This window comes from Bubalus bubalis, chromosome 12 (genome assembly GCF_019923935.1).
Source record: "Bubalus bubalis isolate 160015118507 breed Murrah chromosome 12, NDDB_SH_1, whole genome shotgun sequence".
NCBI lineage: Eukaryota > Metazoa > Chordata > Mammalia > Artiodactyla > Bovidae > Bubalus > Bubalus bubalis.
In genome coordinates this window covers 60598045-60613718 of record NC_059168.1, presented here as the reverse complement: position 1 = coordinate 60613718, position 15674 = coordinate 60598045, and the positions used below count along the sequence as shown (strand labels likewise).

Genomic DNA, 15674 nt, shown 5'->3' with positions numbered 1-15674 from the left:
CTTTTATGAAAGGAAAACCATCATCTTAGGAAGAAAAACTCTTTCTCTGCCATGAACAAGCTGAATGCAATCACAGAAACTGCAGACAAAAGAGCTTTTGATGACAGATATTGTTGATGCCTGATGCCTTCAAAGGCATTCCAGGAAAGGTGAAGGGATAATTATGACTAACAATAGCTCATGCTTCTTCCAGGATGTTACTCACTGGACCAATGGATCACTTGAGAAATGTGTCAGTGAGTCAAGCTCAGTTTGGCCAAAAAGATCCAGGTCTCCAGGATCTTTACATTGAACTGAGTAAACTCCAAGTGAATATGTACTAGGGGAGAAGTAAAGGCGGAAGAGTTTGATGGTTAAAAAAATACAGAATATGCTCCTTCAGTCTTCCCATCCATCATCTCACCCCATACATCTAAGCAAAATGAAATTATCAAGGCCAGTGAAAAAAATCTTGAGCATACCATTCAGAAGGATAAAGGACTCAGAAGAAGGAGAGGAGGAAACACCAGTAGGAAGTCTAATAACTCACCATATATCTGAAACATGAGCCTATAATTTTATATTGCAAGTTATTCAGTAATAATGGTGACAAACAAAAAGGAGATTGGACTGAATGGTGTACGGTATAGCTCAAGGGCCAAATGCCGCATTGATTAAATTTATCCTATGATAATGGCACTAACATTCAGTTTTATTTCTTACTGTATCATGCATTCAGAAGAATCTATTAAAACACAGACACAGTTTAAAGAAGAATAAAAACTCAATACCTATATATTCATCACCTAGCCTAGTTTAGGAATAAAATACAGTAAGTGCCCTACATATGAACCTTCAAGTTGCGTACTTCCAAAGATGCAAATGTGCATTCCATCAACATCAGGTGTGAATGAAATTACAGCTTGCCTTCTGTCTCCTATTGCTGAGGAGCCTTCAGCTCTACCATCTCTCACCTCCTCTCCCTCCTCCAGTCAGTAATTCTTCTTGCCTGTTCACTTGATGCTGGCCCGTATGTCAGCTGTTATATTATACTATTGTACTTTTCAATGTACCATATTGTAAGATTTAAAACGTTTTATTTTTTTTTTGTTTTGTTTTTTTTGTGTGTGTGTGTGTGTATTATTTGTGTGAAAAGTATTATAAACCTATTACAGCACAGTACTATATAGCCGATTGTGTTAGTTGGGTACCTAGGCTAACTTTGTTGGACTTAACGAACAAACTGGACTTACGAATATGCTCTCAGAACAGAACTTGTACATATGTAGGGGACTTACTGTATACAGGAGAATTGTGCAGGTTATATGCAAATACTACACCATTTTATATAAGGAATTTGAGCATCTGAGGGTTTTGGTGTCCACAGGAGTCCAGTCCAATCCCCTGCTGATGCTCAGTATGAGTGTATATATGCATTCAATCCACCATCTAAGCTCAGAACACCACAAGCTTTCTTTAAGCAGCCTTTAAAGAACTTGCTGTCACTTGTTTTTACTGACTCAGATGTACTGATGATACAGCTGGTGCATTAGCATGGCATTGACAGCTATCTTCAAATCTAAGCATGCAACTTCCCTGGTGGTGCAGAGGATGAAAATCCACCTGCCAATGCAGGGGACATGTGTTGATCCCTGGTCCTGGAAGATTCCATATGCCACAGAGCAACTGAGCTTGTGCACTACAATTACTGAAGCCCATGTGGCTAGAGCCCGTGCTCTGCAACAAGAGAAATCACTGCAATGAGAAGCTAGAGCACTGCAAGAGCAGCCCCTGTGCTCACAACAGTTAGAGAAAACCCATGCAAAGCAACACAGTGCAGCCAAAAATAAACAAATAAAATTTTTAAAAATCTAAGCATGGCTTCTGCCGGTGGCTTGATGTGGGAAACAGCCATAGGATTTTCTGCTCAGTAATCCTTCCTCTTCTCCAGTAGCCCCCAGCTCTGCCACCTCAGGAACTGACATATTCTTACATGATCTCACATGAACACTAGAGTTAATTGACTTAAGGAAGGCCATTACCCAAGTTGGGCCAATGACTCTCTTCTCTGGGATTCTTGGATATCAGCCAAAGAAAACATCATTGGTGGCAAGTTCTAAGATATAAATTCCTCCCCTCCTGCCTCCCAGGTTTTGTCATAGGTCAGGTTTACCTGCATCATTCTTTCTTCAAGATCTGTTATCTCTTAGAGGGTTCCTCAGGATTCTCTCTTCCCACATAAGAATAGATACTCAATCCAACCTGTTCATCAGACATCTAAATTCTAGCTTTTAAGTTTAGATTAAAGCTAGGAAATCTCTTCCCACTATATCCATTGTCTCATATCCATAGACTCCTTCAGAAATACTTAACAAAAACAATTTGGCTTTTCTAGCAGTCCCTTCCAGAGACCTGATATACATCAAGGCTAAGGTGACAGAGGGGGCCTTTTATGAAGCAACTCAAGCATATACACAAAGGGACATACTAAAATGAGGTTAATCTGAGCACTGTGAGAAGTTAAATTTCTTTGCTTTCCACCAATGCAATTCAAAGCTCCTTCCTCCTGCATACCCTCACGTAACTCCATACCTCCAGCATGGAACAGGATCCCAGTGAAGAAATGAAACTCCAAAAGAGAGGGGATTAGTTAGGAGCAAGTGGGAGTTCAGAGCTCTCATCTTCTATAATGCTGATGATTTAGGAGACAGCACAGTTTTTTACCCACAAGGGAAGTAGGGTTTAAAAGTGTTTTAATATCAAAACGCAAATTTCACCAGTGATTAAAAAAATTTTCCCTTGGGAAACTCTTAGTGAAGTAGAAAAGGTATAACTTTGGATCCAAACAGTTTTGAAATCTATATTCAAATACTGTGACTTGGGCAAATTATTTTATCTCTCTTGCCTCAGTTTCTTCACATGAGAAACAAGGATTAAAGGCATGGGGAATTTAAAAGACATAGTTTAAAGGGGGCCTGGCATGTGGTTGTGCTCTATAAATGTGTTATACATTCTTTCCTGTTTTTCTCATCTGCTACCAAGGGCACTAAGATATTAGAGCTTGTTCTATATACTAAATATTCCCAAGAGTACTAAAGGAGGAAACATCAGCAAAGGAAAAAAAGATTCACCAGAGGGGAATCTTTGAGAAGGGGACTCCTTACAGATTTATATTTGAAAAGGGAAAAGTAACAAATAAGCCCTGTATTTGTCAGGCATGGTAGAGGGAGGTTTAACCTGGACTTTTTCTTTTTTTCCTCAGTGTGTTTATAATATTAACCACCAAGCCCCTGATCCCAATGCATTAAAAAAAATAATAATAAAAATACAGACATAATACCAATATTAGTTTGGTAACACTTTTTGAGTCACTTGATCCCTTTGACACTTTTCCCCAGAAAACTCACGTGTGTATTTGTACTCAACACAACTCCACATTGGGGTAGTCTCTGCACCCTCTGAAATAATGAACTCTGATCTACATAAGTACTTTGACTTCACTGTGGTCCTTCCCCTCCTCAGCACCCCACACCACCTGCTGCCAAGTAGAGTCTGGCAAGCGGCACTGGCCTGGCGGAAGGCTGGATGTTAGCAGGACACGTGGAATGGAGTCAGTGGTGGCGATAGGGTGGAGGTGCAGGGCAGCGTGCCCTCCAGCCGTTCCTGCTCCCGTGTGCCAGGAGAGTGGCAGCAGCAGAGGCAGAGAGACGGGCAAAAGCAGAGAGAGTGGCGGCAGCAGAAATCTCAGGTCTCAGGGAACCATCACGAGGTGTGGGTGGTGCCTCCTGGCAGGGCGGCTCCCACATAGGATGGGAGAGGAGAGGGCAGGGTGAACCCCGCCCTTCTGGAAAACTGAGAGAAGGCAGTCACTATAAGTCCCAAGTGCGGGGACAAGAATTTGCACTAGAATCTGGGTGATTTTCTTCCTCCTCTAGGGGTGTCTTGTCTAGGGGTAAGCAGGGACAGAAAAGTAGCTGAGACCCCTCATATTTGTCAGAGGTGATGGGGGGAAGTTTAATATGGGCTTTATTTTAAACCAGGAAGTCCCTGACCCCAGTGCATTTGAAATACAACCCCCACAAAACACCAGTATTAATTTAGTAACATTCTTGGAGTCAGTGATTTCTTTGCCAAGCTGCTCCATGGTGGACAGGACCTGCAAAGCTAGTGGACCTGCTTCAGGGGGTGGGACCATCCTTAACCAAGCGACCTGGAATTACTGCAAACTGCGCTTTCCAGGTGGTGCTAGTGGTATAGAACCAGCCAATGCAGGACACATAAGAGAAGCTGTTTGACCCCTGGATGGAGAAGATCCCTTGTAGGAGAGCATGGCAACCCACTCCAGTTATTCTTGCCTGGAGAATCTCATGGACAGAGGAGCCTGGCAGGGGCTACAATCCATAGGGTCACAAAGAATCGGATATGACTGTAGGGACTTAGTATGGGAGCACGTGCACCCGCAGGGTGGGGCAGACTGGCACCCCTCAGAAGCCTTTGAGGCTAGGTTAGAGAGCTCTGAGGGTAGGTTAAGGTAGGTTAGATGCTTCCTGGGGTCAGGAGCTGAGTTGGACTTCTGGGCAGGATGGGTGGGGAGGGTCATCTGCCCTACTCCCTGTGAGGTGGGAGTCAAAGGGGTGGAAGGGCAGGTGGTTATCATCCCTGGGCATGACCCTTGTCCCCAGATCTAAAGGGAGAACAGGCAGACCAGCTAATCATTCTGTAAACTGTTCAATGTACAAAGGCCTATAACAGATACCTCAGGCTGCTTGCACTAATAAATAACAACTTCATCCCTCAGTCCTGTGGGGGTAGGGAGGTACAAAGTGGAATACTTAAAAACAAGATTAAAAAAAAATAAAATCACACTTGGTCCTTAAAATTAACTCACCTTCCCTCATTTTACCCACCTACCCACGGAAATGGTTGTTTTACTTCCACTTTTACAGTGGAAGTAACTGGCACTGAGAGGTTGCTCAAGGTCACCCAGTTAATAATTGACAGAATCAAGATCTGAACTAGGTCTGACCCCAAACGGTGTCCTTCGTTGCGGTGGCATTCCCTCTTCAGAAATGAGGCAGGTATACTTCACCATTAGTGGGAAAAAACAACCCCTCTCCAAATAAAGATGCTGGGTACCTGTATCTTGCCAAGGTACCTGGGAAAACTATTGCCTTCCTTTTTTTTCTGACCACAAGAATGTCTTTGCTCTGAGCTATTTACACCTTCCCCCTTTTGAGACAGCTTATTTGGTTGCAATCATAGGCTGCAGTCTGTGAAGCTCAATTTTTTTCTTTTTTGAATCTAACTGGACCTATGATGTGGACCTAACTAGCCCAAGTTCAGACCAAATGATCCAACCTGGCATTACTGACAAATGATGCACAGTCCCTTCCAATAAATACAGACTTTCAAACTACCTCGGTCATTTAACTATCAATTATCCAACCACTCTACAGATACTTAATGAGTATCTCTGCCTTTCCCCGTGCCAATCTACTCTTTCCTCTGCCAGAACTTTTTTTTTTTTTTTAAACATGGTTAAGATCCAGTTTCTCCTTTGCTTAAAAGCCCTCAGTGGTTTCCCACCATGTACAGGATGAAGACAAGTCTTGTCACAAGAGCCTTCTGACTGTCCCTGTAGCTCTTAAGTTTGGAGCAAAGACAAAGTGAAACTCCAAAGTAGAGCCAAGTGTTTTAAATAGCTGCAAGAGTACCGATTCTTGTCCTCAGATCCTATGTGAGAATAATCAGAGTGTAAAGTATAAATAGTAAATCAAATCCTTCACTCCTCAGCCCTAGAGTATTTCTAACAAGGAAATGTGGGCTGCTCGGAGTGATGGATTCTGTTTTGAAAAATGAGCCGGGGAAGCTTTGGGAAATAGTTAACTGGAAATAGAAAAACAAGGCCAAAGCAAAAAGGAAATGTAAATATTCTGGGTTTAAAGGTCAATGTCATTGCTGGGTTCATGCTTCAAAGTTTACTCTGGATTTCCTGGTAGATAGAGAAAGAAGGCAAGTAGATTATATTCTTAGAAATTTTTTTTAATATAAAAGAGGAAACTTATCAACTATTGAAACAACCAGTTATTTTATGTGTTTTTATCTTTGTCTTCATTAATTTTTATCTTTGTCTTTTTTAATTGTCAAATTAGTGCATGTCTTTCGTAAACAATCCAAATAACACACACATCTATACAATAGCGAGTGTATGCCCCCTTACTTCCATTACCCTTCTCAAGAAGGAAACCCTAACCCTGAGTCTAGCCATCTATTTCTAGAGGTTTTATGGTTTTTAATTTTGCAATCAGAAGTACTTACATAGCTTTCATAGAATGTGGGGGTTTTGTTCGCTTCCTTTAACAATATATATGTATCATTTTTACTATGTTCTTTTGTAACTTGCATTTTCACTTAGTGTATGAGGTACATCCATCTTTATCCATACCTATATCTAAATCTATATATGTATCTATAATCTATCTATATATATCTATCTCTTTCATTTTAATGTCAATAATACTCCATTATATGAAAGTAGCATAATTTATTCAACCATTCCTCTACTAATTTGTTTTTATGTTCTAGTCTTATAAATAATGAGCATCCTTGTATGTAGACTTTTGTGTGGATATCTAAGTATTAGTGGAGGACAGGGAAGCATGGCTTGCTGTAGTCCACGGTGTCGCAAAAGAATCAGACATGACTTAGTGAGTGAATACTGAATAACAGAAACATGAGTATTTCTGTGGAAAGATTTACAGAAGTGGAACTGAGGGATCACATTTAAAATTTTGATCAATTTTCTTAAAAAAGACTGTACTGATCTATACTCTCAGCAACAGTGTTTGAGAGTGCCCATTTCCCTGTTCCCTTGCCAACACTAGATAATATCGACATTTTTCACTTTCTGGCACAAACTTCTAAATGGAACTTCTTCCAGCAAGGTCAATATAATTTAATCAAGAAAGGAGACCAATGATACCGTCTCATTTCTCTTGTTGTAGGGTGTTAGTTTTCAGGCTGTGCTCTGTGGAGCCCCAGGAATTCTAAAGGATAGGTGAGGCAGAGCACAGAAGGAGAAGATTGCCACCCTCTTAACCAGGTCAACTGAGTTTTTTTTCTGTTTTACACATTGCACTTTGGGATAAGATATTATTTGAAGGTAAGATTTTGTTATTAAAAACAAGTTTGTAAACCACAGGTCTGGGCCTTGTTTCTTATTGAACCATTAGCAACTTGAAGAAGAATTGAAAATGGGTTCCTTCAAAGCAAAGAAGGTTAAAATAGTGAATCTCTAGCCATAGCCAAAATATTGTCATTTATAAATTAAGTGTACGGTGTGTGTGTGTGTGTGTGCTCAGTCATGTTCGACTCTTTGCGACCTCATAGCTTGTGGCCCACCAGGCTCCTCTGGCCAAGGGATTTTCCAGGCAAGAATACTGGAGTGGGTTGTCATTTCCTTCTCCAGGGCATCTTCCCCGCTCAGGAATCGAACTGGAGACTCCTGCTTTTGCAGATGGATTCTTTACTGCTGAGCCACCAGCATGTGCACACAGCATTCCTGAGGAGTCGCCTTTACTATAGATAGCATCCTGGGAAGGAAGGTAAGAAAAAGAGGATTTTGAGTCACAAGGATTACAAACAATTTCAAAATGATGCAGTGAGCATCTTGTGTGGCCTAGTAGCAGCCCTTCTTTGTCTCACTGGCTCCTCTCTTCTCTCTTTCCATTCTTTATCTTCCTTACTCTACCCCTAAACAGAACCAAGAACCTTGAAGTATTTTCCTCTATGAAGCATTGCAGTTCAGCTTTTTCCAGCTCTCTCAAACTGCCATGGTCAATCCCTTCCTAGTGCTCGTCTCATTAAATCCACCTTCTCTAGGAGGTAGTTTTCTTAAAATACAGCAATAGAAATATGTTGCTGTTTTTTCTCTACACCTCTGCTATCTCTTCCTAACTGAAACACTGTCACTGTATTGCTTTAGCTCTGTTATTATTTTATAATATATCTGGGCCTCCAACCAAATGTTAAAGCAGCCCACAGATAAGAACTCCACTTTTTGTAGTTTTGTAGCTCAGTCTCTGGCATCTGCCTTGTAAGTGCATAATGAATAACTAATTAATAATTATAAAATTAAAAGGTGAGTAAATGATAAATGAATATAAGACCACCCCTGGATATTTTGAAAGATGTGACAGATATCTCCGTGCAAAGGCCATAAAATTAGTAATTCTTAGAAAGTTCAGTTAAAACATTTAAACTTATTTTCAAGTTGTATTTATCTTTTAGGAGATACATAATGTAAGCTTATCCTACTCAAAATGTCTACTCCTTCACATTTCTTTTTTATGTTGGCCTTTACTCTTCTAAACTTTCTTTCCTACTTCTGCTATGAGCTAGATGTTATTTTTGTTTATTCCCTTCCCGCCTGGCCAGATAGGAAGGAAGCAGAGATGATTATCTATATCAATATAATATCCCCTCTTTCTGGGATCCCAAGAATAAAGAATACTATATAAAGTAGCATGCTATGTAAACCAAAGCTTAGAATATCCTGTAGTGAACCATCGTAAAATATTACTTGAAATTCCTACAGGATCTTCTGCCTGCTATATTTAATTCCTAAATCTCATGTTATTAAAAAAAAAAGTCTGTTTGCTCTTTCATCAATACTCACATTACAGAATTCTTTTCATCAAAACTGGCTTAGTTTGGACTGAGGAAACAGGAACATATGACAAGTTAGAATTTCTTATATTTGACCCTTTGCTACAAATTTAAGCCCATTAATAGCTCAAAGCTCAGACAGCAGACCCAATTCCATTGTGAATATATATAATTGTATACAGGAAGTATAGACTCTGTCCTATTCTGTTTGCCGTGAAAAAAGTTTCATTCAACTATATGTTGCCTACAAGATACAGATTTAAGCACATACATAGGCTCAAGGGGATATAAGAAAATATTCCATTTAAGTAGAAGCCAGAAGAAAGCAGGTGAACTATATTTATATCAGACAAAATAGACTTTAAGCCAAAATGGTAACAAGGGGATCATTTGTCGAGAAGGTATAAAAATTATAAATATATACAACATTGGAGCACCTAAATATTTTAAGCAAATAATAACACATCTGAAGGGAGAAACTGACAACAGTACAATAAGAGCAAAGGATTTCAATAACCCCACTTTCAGCAATGGATAAATCATCTGGACAAAAGCAACAAGGAAATGCTGGACTTCAGTCATACAGTAGACCAAATGAACCTTACAGACATTTATAAAACATTTCACTCAACAGTAGTAGAATACACATTCTTCGCAAGTGCATGTGGGGCATTCTTTAGAATACATTATGTGATAGGCCACAAAGCAAGTCTTAGCAAATTTAAAAACACTAAAATCATACAAATTATTTTTGCCTATGACAATGGTATGAGACTAGAAATCAATAACATAAAGAAAATTCAAAAACTTGCAAGCATGTGGAAACAACCAGACTCCTGAAAATAGGTCAAAGAAGAAATTGAAAGAGAAAATTTCAAAACTTAAATAAAAATGGAAAAACAAAACACCAAATCCTCTGGATGCTGCAAAAACAGTTCTGAGAGTGAATTTACAGCAATAAATACATATAATAAGAAAATAGCAAGATCTCAAATAAAAACCTAACTTTACATCTCTAGGAACTAGAAAAAGAAGAACAAAATAAGCTCAAAGTTAGCAGAAGGAAGGAAATTACAAAGATCAAAGCAGAAATAAATGGAATAGAGATCAGAAAAACAATAGAAAATATTAATAAAACTAGGAGCTGTTTTTTTGAAAAGATAAAAAGTCTTTAGCTAGACTAAGAAATAAAAATAATTCAAATTACTAAAATTAGAAATGAAAGAGGAGACATTACAACTGACACCACAGAAATACAAGAGACCACTATGAACAAAATATGCTAACAAATTAGATGAACTAGAAGAAATGGATAAATTCTAAGAAACATACCACCTACCAAGGCTGAATCAGTAAGAAATAGAAAATCTGAGCAGACCAATAATAAGTAAGGAGGTATAATCCATAATCAAAAACCTTCTAACACAGAAAAGCCCAGTACCATATGGCTTCACAGATGAATTCTACCAAACATTTAAAGAATTAACACTGATCTGTCTAAAACTCATCCAAAAAATTGAAGAGGAGAGAACAATTACAAATTCATTTTAAGAGTCCAGCATTAGCCTGATACCAAAACTAGATAAGGATACCACAAGAAAAGAAAACTATAGACCAAAATCCCTGATGAATATAGATGCAAAACTTCTCAACAAAATATTAACAATTTAACAACACATTAAAAGGATCATACACAATGACCAAGTGAGATTTATCCCTCGGATGCAAGAATGTTTCACTATATACAAATCAATAAATGCAATATACAACATTAATAGAACAAAATATAAAAATCATGTAATTATCTCAGTAGATACAGAAAAGGCATTTAACAAAATACAACATCCTTTCATGATAAAAGCTCTCAAAAATTGGACATAGAAGGAAAATATATCAACACAATAAAGCTACATACAACAAACTCATGGTTATCATCATACTCAATAGTGAAAGATTGAAAGGTTTTTCTCTAAGATCAGGAAGAAGACAAGGTTGCCCACTCTGACCAGTCTTAATCAACATGGTACTGAAAGTCCTAGAGCAATTAGGCAAGACCAAGAAATAATGAGCATCTAAATCATAAAGGAAGCAGTAAAACTGTTATTATTTGGAGATGATATGATCTTATATATAGAAAATCCTAAAGACTCAACCAAAAATTGTTGGAACTGATCAATGAATTCATTAAATGTGCAGGATATAAAATCAACATATAGAAATCAGTTGTGTTTCTGTACACTCACAATAAAATGTCTGGAAAAAACCCTATCCCATTCACAATAGCATCAAATTAAGAAAATATTTATGAATAATTTAACCAAAAATGTGAACGAGCTATACAATGAAAACTACAAGACTTCAGTGAAAGAAATTGAAGAAGACACAAATAAATGGAAAGATATCCCTTGTTCATGGATCAGAAGAATATTGTTAAAATGTCCATACTCAAACCACTCTGTAGATTCAACACAATCTTTATCAAAATTCCAAGAACACTTTTCACATGAAAAGAAAAAATAATTCTAAAATTTCTGTAGAAGCATATAAGACCCTGAATAGTCAAAGCAATCCTGAGAAAGGACAAAAATGGAAGCATATATATCCTGGTTTCAAAATATACTACAAAGTTACTGTAATTAAAACAATATGGTACTGGCATAAAAATAGACACAAAGACCAATGAAAAAGAATGGAGAGCCCAGAAATACACTCCAGCATATATGGTCAATTAATATTTGACAAGGGAGCCAACACTCAGTGGAGAAAAGGTAGCCCTCTCAACAAATGGTCTTGTGAAAACTGGACAACCATATGCAAAACAATGAAACTGGACCCATATTTCATACCACTCAGAAAAATTAACTTGAAACGAATTAAAGAGTTAATCATAAGACATGATTCTATAAACTCCCCTAGAAGAAAGCATAGGGAAGAAAGCTCCTTGACATTGGTCTTGGCAATGATTTTTTTTACATATGACACCAAAATATCAAGCAATAAAAGCAAACTTTTATTTGCAAAAGTGAGGCTACACTGAACTAAAAAGTTTCTGCACAGCAAAACAATCAAAAAATGGAAAGGCAACTAAATGAATGGAAGAAAATACATCTAAACCATATATTGTATAAAGGGTTAATAGCCAAAATATATAAAGAACTTATACATCTCAGTAATGAAAACAAATAGTCTGATTTTAAAATGGGCATAGGAACTGAATAGACATTTTCCCAAAGAATAATGCAAACGGCCAACAGATACACAAAAGGATGTATATATACACAAAAGGATATCACTAATCATCGGTGAAACGCAAATAAAACCACAATGAAATACCACCTCAAACCTGTTAGAATGCCTGTCACCAAGAAGAAAATACCAAATGCTGGTGAGGTTATGGAGAAAAAGGAACCCTTGTGCAATGTTAATGGAAATGAAAATTGGTTCAGCCAAATTCATAGAAAACAGTATGGGGATTCCTCAAGAAATTAAAAAAACAACTACCATGTAATCTAGCAATCCCACTTCTGGGTGTATATCCAAAGGAAATGAAAACAGGATGTTGAAAAGATGTTCACTGCAGCGTTATTCGCAACAACCAAGATACAGAAACCTCCTAAGTGTTGTTCAAAAGATGAAAGGATAATGAAGATGTGATCTGTTTGTCACATATCACACAAATATACACATGCAAACACACAATGGAATACTATTCAGTCATGAGAAACACGGATGGAACTTGAGGGCGTTATGCTAAGTGAGGAAAGTCAAATAGAGAAGGACAAATACTCTATGGTATGTGGAATACTATATGGTATGTTGGAATATAAAAACCTGAACTCATTTAAACAGAGAGTAGAATGGTGTTTATCAGGAAGTGGTGGGCAGAGGAATGTTGTTTATGGGTACAAACTTAAAACTAGTATATAAATAAGTTCTGAGGGATCTAATGCACAGCATAGTGATCACAGCCAACAATAATGTATTATAAACTTCAAAGTTGCCAAGAGAATAGATCTTTAATTGTTCTCACCACAAAAAAGAAATGATAATTATGTGATTGATAGAGGTGCAAGCTAATGCTAGGATAGTAATCACATTGCTATATATGAATGTATCAAATCAACATTTTATACACCTTGAACTTACACAATGTTATATATCAATTATATCTCAATTTTTAAAAGAAAAAATTTCTATAATTCAGTACACTTACTTTGTATCAACAAAGTAAACAAGAAAGAATGATCATAACCAGAAAATATTATCCTATCACTCCTAAGTCTAGCAAAAAAGGCTGACCTGATTACTTGCTGACATTCAACCCTTATCTGCCATCATTCCAACTGTCCATGTAACACAGTTATGGCAGAAAAAAAAGTTTTATAAATCAAAACAACATACAAAAGAAAAAAAGGCAAGCTTATAATTAATATGTGTAGGCAAAATGAGTTATCACTTTAAGTACTTACCTTTTCTGTGGTTCTCACAATAAATGTGGCAAAGAGAAAAAGATTGAAGATGTAAGCAGAATGACTTAAGCTGTGGTTTAGGAGTCAGCCACACCTGAGTTTGAATCCTGGTTCTGCCTCTAAGCAACTATGACCCTGGGAAAGTTGCTTAACTTCTTTAAATGTTTGCTCAGCTCTAAATTAAGACTAGTAATATCTTTCTCATAATTGCCACTGTGAGGACAAAATGGAAAATATGTGCTTAATAAGTGGTAGCTGTTTTGTTGTAATTATCACAGAAGCTTTACTATATAGCACTTTGCCATGTAAATTAATTTTTGTATTTGTGTCTCCCTTTGAGCTTCTTCAAAACACTTTATAGACATCATTTTATCTGAATCTCCTCACAGCTTATAAGCTAGATATGACAGACATAATTAACCTCATTAGGGAACCAAAAGGAATGCCTTGCCTCAGTCATTCAGCATCTGGTAGAGCTGGGACAAGAATCCATGTCTTATCCTTATCTTTTAAGAACAATTCTCCAATCTGTTCTCACACAGCAACCAGATCAGATCAGATCAGTCGCTCAGTTGCAACCAGAGGAAGCCCTTAAAACAAACAAACAAAAAAACCCCACCATTTGATAATGTTAGCCCCTGCTTTCTTGTCCCCCTCCCCTCCTCTTTTCTCCATCTCTAGCCACTCTCCTTTTAAGTTTCTAGTTTGAGATTGGTGCAGAAAATCAAAGTCCTGACTCCAGCTTTACTGGTGAATCTCCATATAGGACAGAAAAGCCTACAGCCCTACTCAGTCTAGAGAAATATCAGAAAGAAAAAAATAAAACAGGTCAACAGTAACCTAACTAAACCACAAGGGAATACTCATGAGCTTTCTCCTTCCTCCTTCCTTCTACCTTATTCTCATTCTGCTCTGGAAAGATCAAGAACGCTTCCTTTAAAATGCCTCCCTGGTTGCTTAGACAGTTAAAATCAGCCTGCAATGCAGGAGACCCAGGTTCACTCCCTGGATCAGGAATATCCCCTGGAGAAGGAAATTGCAACCCACTCTGGTATTCTTGCCTGGAAAATCCCACAGACAGAGGAGCCTGGTGAGCTATAGTCCATGGGATCGCAGAGTCGAACACAACTGAGCGACTAAGACCAACACAACTAGAAAAAAGAAAGAAAAATATTGAGAGAATTTTTTTGTGCAAAAACATTTATATTCATCTTCTTCTCAAAAGTGCTATGGGCAGACAGTTATGAGAATAAAATACAAAAATACATGAGGCATTGCAAGTATGTACCTAATATCCTAATATCAATTTGCTGTAGGTCAATTATTCCTCAACTTTTGAAGAGTTGGAACATTATCCTGTAAAAGTTTCATAATGTTTTGAAAATTAAGAGCAGTATATCAACTTGAATAACTCTGACATGTCTTTGACTGATGTTGCAAGATCATCATTGCTCTATACTGCAATGGAAAAACTTAGATTTCAAAATTTTTCCATTTCAGTATATATTCAGAAAACATAATTGTTTGTGATTAAGGCATTATGAGGATAGCATTGATCAGATCCCTTTTATCCACAGAAGAAACAGATAGGCATTTGTATTACAAGATACATTGCTAAGTTGAGGGAGGAATTTCCCCTCAAAACCCATCTTCTCCTCTGCTCCTAACTTTGTCACTGATGCTCAAATTTCATTATTAAAGGTTAGTTCATTTAGGGAGGCAATATTGTTTGTACCAGGTTTTGTCAAAACAAAGATATAACCAATTGTAAAGTGAAAGTCACTCAGTCACGTTCAACTCTTTGCCACTCCATGGACTATATACAGTCTGTGGAACTCTCCAGGCCAAAATACTGGAGTGGGTAGCTGTTCCCTTCTCTGGGTGATCTTCCCAACCCAGGTCTCCCGCATTGCAAGAGGATTCCTTACCAGCTGAGCCACTAGAGAAGCCCAAGAATACTGGAGTCAGTAGCCTATCCCTTCTCCAGGGGATCTTCCAACCCAGGAATCAAACCGGGGTCTCCTGCATTGCAGGCAGATTCTTTACCAGCTTAGCTACCAGGGAAGTGCCAACCAATTGTAAAATGCACCGCTATTTTATGTACCACTAAGAAAGAAATACCAGTGCCAACTATGATAAGATATCTCCAATTTTAAGAGGCATCCCAATTTCAGAGACATGAAAATATGAAAAATGTGAGTCTTAAATTCTATGAAATAATTAAGAGCATAGACCTTAATATCAAACACATCTTGATGGACATCCTGACTCTGCTATTTGATAGATGTCTTGCCTTGGGAATATTAACTCCTTTGACCCTCTATCTTCTCCTCTGTAAAATTAAAATATTAATATAATCCTCTGTGGTTAGTAAGAATTACCTACAATGAGGTATAGAAATGTGCTTAGTCAGAGCCCAGCCCTTTGTTAGAACTCCAAAATAGAATTTTAATGTTATTAGGGAATAATCTCTTAAATTAATTACCACTGGGGAGAGTAGCATATTAAGTACCCACTGCTCCTGATTCCTTACTTTCAGTAAGTTTGTGATTTTTTTTT

At 37.7% G+C, this 15674-nt stretch overlaps 1 long non-coding RNA gene across 1 annotated transcript in view; it reads right to left on the bottom strand.

Moving 5' to 3' along the window:
- Window positions 1–6684: 6684 nt before the first annotated feature.
- LOC123328541 overlaps window positions 6685–15674 on the bottom strand; it is a 123649-nt gene continuing 114659 nt past the window's right edge. Inside the window, exon 6 of the long non-coding RNA XR_006639802.1 lies at window positions 6685–7571. This is a non-coding gene — a long non-coding RNA (uncharacterized LOC123328541). The remainder of the gene's footprint in view (window positions 7572–15674) is intronic.